The following is an 11,571-nucleotide window of genomic DNA, read 5'->3' as shown; positions in this document are numbered from 1 at the left end:
GTCTGTATGCCCCCACCCTAACCCGGACCGCTGTTCCATGTGTGGCACTCTCGCTGCCGAAGGCCTTAGCGTACACGACTGCCACCTCAAGTGCCTCCTGCTCTGCCAAGGTACTGACGAGACTGGGGCCGTTGACTGGACGTGCAATTACCGGAGATCCACGCCGACCTCGGCACCTTCTCGCAGGTCCACGTCACCACCACTCCACAACAAGAAAGATGCCTCTCCAAAACAACCTGGTTCATCGCGCCCAGCCCACACTCAAGAATTTCCGCCGCTAACTGTCTTGACGGCCCCACCATAGGTAAGTGGTTGGGTAGTAGTTGCTGCTCTCAGGATTTTTTTTCGCCTCCTGCTGCTTCTTCCTTTCCAGATTTTGCGGCCATGCGCAAGCAGAGCGTGGACCTTCATCGGCAAATCGTATCAGTAACCAAACAAGTTGCTTGCATGCGACAGCGCACTCCGCAAGCGTCCGGTCCCGACGCCCCTGCCCAGATGGCCATTCCGGCCAGCACCTCCAAGCTAAGCCAACAGGCTTCGCCCAAACCGAACACTCCGACGCCTCCCGCAGTTGCCGCTCCCTTGTCGGTGGCGCCGTTGGCTCCTGGGGAACCTCCGGCTCCACTGCCCTTAGATCAAACTTTGTCACTTGAGGAGTGCGTTTCCTGCCTTGAAATTCTCCTCCTACAGCATATCTCCACGTTTTTCGTGCACAGAATAGTAGCTGGAATGTGCAGGCTTTCTAGGCCTGGGCGACCACTCACTTTGAATCCAAAACGTCGCGGTCCCCTTCTCCTTCACAAATTAGTACCGGTTCCGCTCCACGGTTCCGCAAGGTGGCCACAGCCACCGAGACCCCCTATAACTAAGTTTCCATACCTCTTCCTGTCTCTCAAAGCTTCGGAACAGGACATGAAGGAGGACATCTAAAATCTAGGATATTCATGATAGCTACCAAATGTTAACTTCATTTAATATCACCTTCAAAATTCAAAGTGCTGCCGTGGAACTCTGAAGGTTTCGGGAACAGGTGAAAAAGTAGACAACTTTCTCGATTTGTTCAATCTCTCTGCTCTCAGCCGGCCTTTTTAGCGCTGCAGAAATCTGGCCCATACCGGCCATTTGCCGATACTACCCCTACGTGTAGGCACCACCACTTCCCTCATTGTGCATAAGACGTACACGGCGAATCAGATCGATGTAGATCTGAACCTCCCGTACGACTACTGCATGGTTTAAGTGCTCCCTCAGCGGAGGGAACAACCGTCGATTCGTATTTCAATGTGTACCGCTCCCCTCATCGTTCGGGAGTATCCCTCGCGCAACTCTTCCATCAGGCGGTGCGTACTGCGGCCCATCAACTCCTTGTGACTGTCGGAAACTTTAATGCCCCCAGCCCTCACTGGGGCTACCGCTATGAGAAGACCTGGGGCCGAGAGCTTTAGGACCTCATTTCGTCGCTCTGTCTGACGTTTCTCACTAATACGGTACATCTGACATGTTCTGGTGACTCGGTGTCGAGTGATACTTCTCCCAATTTATCCTTCACCCGTAACATCCGCGATGCTACGCGGGAGAATCTCAAAGAACCTAAGGTAGCGATCATTTTCTGCTGTGTATTATCTTCACAACGCGTCAGAAAATGGGCCAATACTGGGGACAGGCCCGTCTCACAACCTAGACCAGAGTTCAGGTCCCAACCCTTCCCCGTTTTCCTACCTCAAGCAATAAGCTGCGTGGACATCCTATGCCCTTCGTACACAACAATCGCATACTCAGACACTTGCTATAACTCACGTGACTCCCGCTATGGACTCATATCTCCTGCATCTCTGGGATGCTCGCCGTGGCTTAATACGACGCTGGAAGCAATACAAGCTAAACCGTATACTCCGCTTTCGCCTGGAAGCCCTCACCACAGAAGCGGCTGCGTATTTTGTGCAGCTTACAAACCCAAATTAGACCGACAACTGCACAAAAACAAAAGGTCAGATGGGCTCCAAGAGCACGTGGAGAATCTTCCAGAGCCTTTTTGGCCCATTCTGCACGCGTAGAAAAACACAGCATCAACTGCGTCGGGATTTGCATTCATATCAGGGCACGACGAACGAACTCGCGCGGGACTACTGCGACCAATACATATGTCGCAAGGTCGACACCGTTGGGCCGGAATACACGTATTCTGCAAAAAATTTCAACCTTCGGCTCACTCCCTCTGTTGTATAGAGCGGAGCTCTATCAGCAGCGTAGCTGCCGCCGCCACAGAAGGGAGTGCAAGGTTGATTGTGTTCGTCTTGCCTCGTCTCCGCCGCTGCTGCTCGCCAAGGAAGGAGACCAGTCCTTCCAACTTAGCTCGCAACAACTATATATATATATATATATATATATATATATATATATATATATATATATATATATATATATATATATATATATATGGGATATGGCACAACGAGAGCGTTGTCAAAAAGGATAAATATATTTATTTCCCAACAGTTTCGGGATTGCCATATCCCACACCTTCACGAAGACTAACTGGCCCATTCAATTATTACTCCCACTATATTTATATATATATCTATATATATATATATATATATAAGGGAAAGAAGTGTATATCTAAGGGCTTGTTTTTCCGTGTTTTGACACAATATTAATGAGATCTAACAGAGAGTAATGCCAAGGAATGTATAAAGGAAGTTATTAGAACTAATGGAATGTAAATAAGAAGAAAGAAAAGTGGGTGTAAAAATAACCAGCCAACTCATCCCCTGATGAAGGGAGGACCCCTCCCGAAACTGTTGGGAAATAAATATATTTATCCTTGTTGACAACGCTCCCGTTGTGCCATATCCCATACGTTCTAGAAGACTAACTGGCCCATTGAATTATTACTCCCACCATATCTCTCTCTCTCTCTCTCTCTCTCTCTCTCTCTCTCTATATATATATATATATATATATATATATATATATATATATATATATATATATATATATATATATATATATATTAGTGTGGCAGACGTGGCCTGGTTCATACGCCATGTTTATTCCAATCTGCTGTTCTTCCTTCTCGGCCTCTACCAACCATCGCTTCATACTTCATACGATTCTCCCTCCTCCACAAAAGAAGGCATGAATTACGAACAAGAAAAAGTAAACAAGGGGAGGCTGAAAAGTCTCAAATGTCAAAATTCACAATAGGTTCTATGCTCCAGAGGAGTTCCGTAAACTTTCAAAGACTTCAGGAGAGAGTGCAGCAGTCCGGTTAACGCAGGAGTTCCGGTGGGCGAGGCTGACTGTGGCGTTCTGGAAATGGTAACTGCGTCTTGCACAACTGCACTGACCATGACACGGCTTCAGCAGCTGCGAAGAATGAACAAGGTTGGACGTCCTGGTAGCCTTTGAAGGTCGGACGTCGTAGGCGCCGAATTTTTTGTCGTGGGTGCTGTATTCTGTGTCATGGCTGAGACAGAAGCATTGCTTCCAGCTTACGTTTGCGAGAATCAAAGTTGAAGATACGGGGCCGAATTCACAAAGCTTTCTCTTTGGCTACGCATTTTCTTAGCCAAACATTCTCTTATCTGGAGGGATTACTATAGCGTGGGTATGAATTTAACTTATTCGGCACTTAAGAGGGCAAGGAGGACACACAATAGCCGATGAAACGACAAGGAAAGAAAGAAGTTTGTGCCGATAATATGAAGGTAGCACGCAAAGCGTCTAGCATCGAGAGTATACGATGATAGCCAATAATTTGCTGCATATAAGTTTCAGTTCCGCGAGCGTCTGCTACAGTGCTTACGGGATGCCGCGTACGTTGTAATAGGCGTTTTGGCGGGCTGTACAAAGCCAAACACTCGCCTTTCATCAACGACTGTAGCTAAAAACGAAATTGCTCGATAGCCTTAAGTAATCGAGCAATCCATGCGCTATCTCGCCAAGTACAAGTAAACAACACTCCAGGTGCACCACATAAATGAAACCACACATAAATCGATGCATGCAATGTTTGAAAATGTGCCTCGAATGTCTTCCCCTATTTAACGCGACTAGTTACCTTACATTTCATTGAAGCTGCGCTGCTACTTAACTAATTCGGTGCAATCTAGCGTGGTATAGTGGTGAACGTAAGGGTGTTTTGTACCTATAGTCAAAGGCAGCTTTTGTTACAATACTCTTTATTACAAGACACATGAGCGACTTTGGTGGCTGCAGACGAATTGTGCGGAAATAGATAACAGCAGTAATCAAATGAAATTGTGAGCGCAATTTCGCTGGTTCCATGCACCGCAGCATTTTTATAAAGCCGGAATGCGAGAACGTGCGTACGCTTACGCTTAGGTATATGTCTACGTAAAATGAGGGAGACTCGTCGGGAGGTGTCTCAGTGCTAATGCTTTTCACAAAACACGGTGCAAATATTGATTGATTGATATGTGAGGTTTAACGTCCCAAAACCACTATATTATTATGAGAGACGCCGTAGTGGAGGGCTCCGGAAATTTAGACCACCTGGGGTTCTTTAACGTGCACCCAAATTTGAGCACACGGGCCTACAACATTTCCGCCTCCATCGGAAATGCAGCCGCCGCAGCCGGGATTCGAACCCGCGCCCTGCGGGTCAGCAGCCGAGTACCTTAGCCACTAGACCACCGCGGCGGGGAACGGTGCAAATATTTCGTCCAGCGTTGTTTGAGTGCGCAAACAAAGCAAGGGACGTGTATACGAGTCTTGAGGTCGAGAGACGTTATCACACGTGCGAAAAGGATGAAAAGAGAGAGAGAGAGAGACTCTCGTTTCGGCTTCGCGAAAGCTTGAAATTGATAGATAATAAAGACAATTTTCTGGCCGAGCAGACGTCAAGGAAAGTCTCCGCAAAGCAGCGCCAGATGCTCGGAGAGCATAAAAAAGTGGAGTACGCGTTATATGGGAGTGACAGCCACTCAGAAAGCGAGATGAAGTGTGACTGTCCTTAGATGTGAGAATCAATGCTAATTAGGAGAGTTGAGTTAATGAGCGAAAACTTTCCTAAATAACGATAATGGAAGCAAACTGAGCATTCATCTAGTGAAAGTGACACTAGTGACAGTGAACTCATAATAGTTGATTAGCGTTGTCACAGGCCGATATATATATTTTTATTTTCTTATTTATATTTGGCAAACTATGAGAAGGTAGCCTACGTTAGAGCCGGCTATCCCAACGTCATGAGAGTATGTACAAGAATAAATAGCGCACGGTTATACAGTCACACGTGGCGGTTCCTATCTTCTAGTAACCTTGGGCAAACGCATTCTAACTATCTTTCTATTTTTGACAAAGTTTCACCGGACGTTTTTGCATTTGGCTTCATTCGAAGAAATGACGATATATCAGCAATATGGCGAATGCAATCACTGCTGCAGTGGACGAGCGGTTACAGCGCTCAACTACAATCTAGGAGGTACTTGGTTCGATTCGCAGAATCACTGAGCACTTTTTTTTTTTTCAAGAGGTTGCCCGGCCTGACATTATGCGTGGTGGCGGGTACGAATTGTTTTAGAAGTAGGCTTTCGCACTTGCTTCTTTCACTCCCCTTTTAACCCAAAAGCGCTGTACTGTGCTCCTTCAAAAATTAAAGAATTCAGGGTTCATAATTTTCTCCTCCATCCTCTCTTATCGCAAAAGTGTCCAGTGCTGAAATACCAATATCATACCTGGTATATTACTGTTCACGTGTGTGGATATTCGACCAGCAATCAGTCTTCACGGTGTTTTGAAGAAAATCTACACATGCAGTGAGCTAACTGCTTGCAGCCAAGTTGACTGCCTTTGTAGGGACACGCTTTCGTGCTAATTTGGTGGGCATCATCACATGCAGCAAGACCAAAGAGCACGGACAGTTAGAGCTGACGCGAATAGAGTGATTATTTTGTGTCTTCTCTCCCGCTATTTGTCATGCTGCACGCTTCAGTGTAATGTCGCTGTCAATGCTTAAAATGAACAATAGCAGTTAATGGAGTTCTGCTGAGAGGGTCCCCTATTGTGCAGAATGGAACAAAACAATGGCAATTTGATTTGTGTGATAAAGAGATACCCTGCGTTTGGTTACTAGAATGAATTTCTAAACTGAAGTTTATTTTATATTAACAACAGTTCCAGTGCAGATGAAAGGTGCATGGACGAAATTCGTGTATTCAGCTTGACTAAGTTTGTGACCTTAATTGTAATTGCGAACCGGTATCACAGTATGCATAAATATCACACACATATACAACCACGGGTGACCGCTTGCTTATTCTGATTAAAATTGAAAGGTTGAAATCGACACGTTCAACCAACGCAATGTGTACGAGATATGCCATTTAGAGTAGCTATGCTCTAAACTAATCTTCGCAGGTTCGTTCCATTTTACCCAATTTCTTGCCGATGACTGTAGGTTGGTAAATGAAACAACTTTTCCGAACACACATATTCTGTGTAAGGCTAATTTATTTTTATGCAGTACAAAACAAATTGAAATGTATAATGGCTCAAAAAAGAAATAACTAGAAACAAGTTCAGCCAAATCATTACCAAACTTACTCACCAATGATAAGCGGATTCTCATTTAAAAGATACATACATACATACATACATACATACATACATACATACATACATACATACATACATACATACATACATACATACATACATACATACATACATACATACATACATACACGCACACACACATATACATATGTACATCCATACATACATACACTCAGGTGTAAATAATAAAATTAATGGCTATAAAACAACAATTATAATACACTCAGTTTGAATATACTACAGAAAGTAACTTACGAGAGAAATCTACCGGCACTGTTATGTCTGAACACGGTGTTTCTCGAACCATCTAGCAAAAGCTTGATGCATAGTTTTCCGCTGCTGCCCAGTGACAAGCAGTTTTTATAAAAAACGCAGGAATTAAACCCTTGACGATGTCATGCTAAACAAAAGGGCTGTGCATCAATATTTTGTATATGGTTGCAATATCACACTGTTTATTTACATAGCTTGGCTCATTCACAACCCACTAACAAAGCATGTTAAGACACTTGGGCTGAAAGTTGGCACAGCGCGAGTAAATTCTAGACAATACATGAATAACACAATTATAAGCTACTAAGCTCCTTGGTGCAAACAGTGATTATATTGACAGCTATAGGTGCCATTTCGTTTCCCCAAAACACTTCTCAAAAGTACAATCAACTTTATTTAACTAAAAGTTTCTATTCTTGTGCGTCGTTGTGGCTCAACGCTTGAAGTGACTCTTTCGGCCAAGAAAACAAAGACCAATTATTTTTCCAGTTCGTGAATTCACCCCGTGCTAACATTGAGGCAGCTGGTAAGAGTGCTTTTGGAGAGAGGAAACCACCACATTCCCACTAGTTGTGGCCTTGGGTAGCTACTTCACTTGGACAAAAATGATGAAAAACACTCCTCAAGAAGACTTCATAGTTTGCACATCAACACAGTTCCCATACAGCTGTCTATTAGTCTGCTTGAAAAATATTGAGTTTACTGGTGGGCAAAGACTGTACATTATGTGAGGTGATGCTCCAGTGCACTGCATGTATGTGTTGCTGCTGGCCTCAACTGCGATGTTGCTCAGCACATATGTGTAAAATAACAACTAATACTATGCCACTGCAAAGTAATTATGTGTCATTTGCATGAAACAGGGACCACAATAAAAGAACATAACATTTGCCTTCACAAAGTTCAAAAAATGTAAATAAATTTCCACAGAGTTTTCACAGTTCATCTGAGGATAGTAATATTGGTTGTAAACACCTTTTTACTTCCACTAACAAACTATTTTAAGATGCCAGATTCAATATTAGAGTATACCAGCACTTTTGTAGGGCTAAACAATTGTACAGGCACCTAGAAAAACACAAGTGAATGCATGCTATAGCTACATATGAAAATAAATACTTTTATTTCTAGTCTGAGTAGAGCTGCATAGATGATAAGTCACTTGCATCACATTATGAACAAACCTATCCGAGCAAAGTATACATTTAAAAAGTTACACTTACACAGTAGATAAGTAGACTGTTGAAGGACGGACAGGCAGAGGGATAATACCCAAGCACTAAAATATACTGTTAAGATATACTAGGAGTAGTGATGATCCTCTTCCTTCCAAATAAAATAATTCACATAGATTCACTTCCCAGAGCTTATACACTCATGGCATCACTGGTGCTATACAAATGAGTGTACACTGAAGGATTACATCGAATAAGTACATGATTACTGCATTTATGGCTTTACTTCTTGTACTACAAAGAATGCAAACACAGTTACCATTGGCGACCATGGATGCTGTGATTTCTGGCATGTAAATGTAGAGGCACGCAGGCACTTAACACACATGTTAAAAACTTCAGCTCAAAAATATTTGCCCACTAACACTACAGCAGCCTTTAAATTAGTGTCATAGTTTGGTATCTTCCTTGCAAAATTTAAATAATTTCGAATGCAAACAAATGAACTGCTGAATAATGCACTGCTACGAAGTTAAGCAGCAGCTGCTCCTGACATCACAATGTGCTCTTTCTGCTGTTGTAAACTTTGAGCAGGAGAACAGTCACTGGCAGTCCCTTTATACTTAATGGTCTTCTGTGCTCTGTTCTTGATACACAGTACATGACCGTGGAGCACTGAACCCCTTGTTACTGCTGGAACTTAGAAAAATACAGATCATTGTTACAACCATGTTACATGCAAGAGTGTATAGTTGTCACTTATGTGCTCATATTTACAGATATTGCATTTTCAGAAGCCAATGACAAGCCTCAACACACACACACACAAACAGTGAAGACTGAAAATATATTTAATATGATACAAGAGCAAAACTACAATGTTATAGATGAAGGCATGAAACTTCTGACAGGCATAAAAAGCCAATAGAGTTTCTTCTATTTCGACTTTACACTAGGTGCGAGAAGTAGACCACAAATAAGTTCACTAAGAAACACAAGTTCGACTGCATTACAACACAACAGCCAATGTTCATAACTTTAAGGCTGTCTAACATAGCCAGCTCACCATACCGCATATAGGAGCAAATGGGCAGTCTAGAACACACAAAGAACTTGTGGATTATGAGTGTGCTTGTTGCTGACATCTATTATTCTAAATGAAAATACCTTTCAATAATGCACTTCATCAGGGGAAATAATCATACGCAACAAACACAACGGGCTCCTACAGGTGCCACCAACACTGACCATTATTGTTGATACCAGTGTTTTGCCGTATGGATATGCTGCGTCCTGCACAGAACACCAAAGGAGCGCTCCATGACTTGGATTGCATGTGTGCTAGCTGCATCACTCTGCTGCTGAAATAGGCTAGCCACAGACAGAGAAATGAGAAGCCATGGCTTTGAAACACACTGAACGTCACCTTTAGAGATCAACAATGCATACTTAGGTCAGGTACAATTTGTAGAAAAATATATATCACTATGCAATCGTGGTGAACATGTTCGGCTGAAACACTAGCAACAGCACCGAGAGAGAAAGAGCTACATTAGGTAAAAGATGCAGTTAGTGGCCCTATGTCATCTGAGGCTTCTTTAATAGGTCTTTCTCCTTAAAAGTTGTGAACAGCCAGGCAATTTTCACCCACTTGCTATTTCCTTCCAGAGCTCTTGACCCACAGGGGGAGTCACAAGCTCGAGAGCTCAATAAGGAATCTAAGTATTTTTGCTCGTTTCAAAGCACAAGCTTTTGAGTCTCCAATTATTGGAGTTTCATTCATAAGCTGCATGCTTTCAGCTTTCAACATTGTCAATTATCTTGCAATTTAGTTCTATAAATGTTAAATAAGAATTATGTGTAAGAATATTACAGGTATCCACTGAAAGCAACCATGCTTGGGTTTTCAGTTTGTGCAGAGTAAGTGGTGTTCACGTAATCGTATGTATTAAAGAAAAACTAACCTTGCAGCCAGCCGTTAGGCATTTTTGTGCCCTCGAAGCTCCCAAGCAGATCGCAGTCCTTCCAGATGAGGCTGCCATGCATGCTTCCACGCCACATCCGCTGAATGATAACAGTCCCAGCAGTGACATAGGCTTGCACAGTTAGGGAGAACGTGTCCTTCCTATTTTTGTACAGGTGCTCCAAGTAATGATGAGGATTCATGTGCCAGAATGTGCAACCGATGCATCACAGGACCTTTAAAAACCAATCTCTGTGATCTGTGAAGAGCCAAAAACAAGATATTTAAAAACAATCATTAAAAGCACTCACTTCTAATACTTGTTTGTGGAAGCTATCACTTCGTTAAAGTGACCAAAATCTGCTATTATCACTTTGAAATAAACTGAAGCCTCATGTAAAATTTACGTACCGCAATATATATGTCCTACTGAAGTATAGTACTACCACAGTGGTAATCGTCTATAAAACTAATTTTCCAAAATAACATAAATTTTTTAAGTGCAACCTGGCTCCTGAAGAATAAATTCACATTAACTTTCCAACTATCAAACGTGGTCAATCGACAGGCCCAACCGCATAATCAAACAAGAGCTCACTTGTATCACATCACAAAACTTTTTATGTATTTAATCTATAATATATGTATGTATATAACAGTAGTAGTAAATTTTTCATGCTTCAACTTACAATAGAGAAACATTACATCTGATGGGCTTAAAAACTTGCACACGTTATAGAACTGCGTGAATTATAGTACTGGTGAAATTTAGTTCTGCCAGGTGAACTCACCGATGGCAGCATTTAGTAGCCGTCGGTGTCATGAGGAACCAAGTACGGCCAACAGGCAAAGGGCTTCTGCAGACTGGAAGCTGCCAATGACAGCAATGAAGGGCTGGCCAGGCGTGCACGTCCATTGATAAAGTGTAAGAACTGGCCATGACCGGCTGTTGTCAAGGCTCTAGTGCCGTGCAAAACGATTGCCAGACGAACTCGGAAACCTGTAGTTAGGCGATATTGGCCTACAATTTCATCCAAAGCAAGGCACCGGTGAAATCTTTGCTTTTTCTGCGGGCCGCAGGGAAGCATGACGTTCACGGGCTCTCGCTGCCACATAAAACTCTCAAGTTGTTACCGAAGAACTGTCAAGGCGCGCTTCCAAAGTAACACGATCCAGAACAGAATGTAGCATCTCGCAGTTTTGGTTGATCACAGCGCTAGGACTATGGTTATCACAAAAGGAGAAGTGACGACTTAACAAACAAAAGTGCCAAGCTGCCCCACCACAACTTCGCAGGGCAAAACAGTTATCAACTCTGTCTTTCAATTTTAGGTCACAAGAGCACAGCTTGTTCACAAGTCTCGGAACGTCAACACAGCACCACTCTTCACAACGAACATCGTTTCACTCCCGAACAGTACATTGCTCTCAAGTAAATAGAAGCGTACGGGCTAACTAGTGGCGAAGCAAGAACCGAGCGCGTAGTTCATACGTTTCCGTACGTACTTGGGGTCACTCAAGTAACGTGTCACAATGCTGTCAATCCGAAATGTCGCACAGCACCCAACTGAGAGACTG

General features: G+C 43.0%; 1 long non-coding RNA gene across 1 annotated transcript; it reads right to left on the bottom strand.

Moving 5' to 3' along the window:
* Positions 1–7,027: 7,027 nt before the first annotated feature.
* Positions 7,028–11,223, bottom strand: LOC142798855 (uncharacterized). Its single transcript, XR_012893902.1, has 3 exons — positions 10,785–11,223; positions 9,995–10,252; positions 7,028–9,401 (listed from the first exon to the last, which is right to left on the bottom strand). It is a non-coding gene; the product is annotated as an uncharacterized LOC142798855 (long non-coding RNA).
* Positions 11,224–11,571: the final 348 nt, after the last annotated feature.

Source organism: Rhipicephalus microplus, chromosome 1 (genome assembly GCF_043290135.1).
Source record: "Rhipicephalus microplus isolate Deutch F79 chromosome 1, USDA_Rmic, whole genome shotgun sequence".
NCBI classification, from domain to species: domain Eukaryota; kingdom Metazoa; phylum Arthropoda; class Arachnida; order Ixodida; family Ixodidae; genus Rhipicephalus; species Rhipicephalus microplus.
Note: the sequence above shows the minus strand (reverse complement) of the source record. Positions and strands in the feature narration are given on the sequence as shown.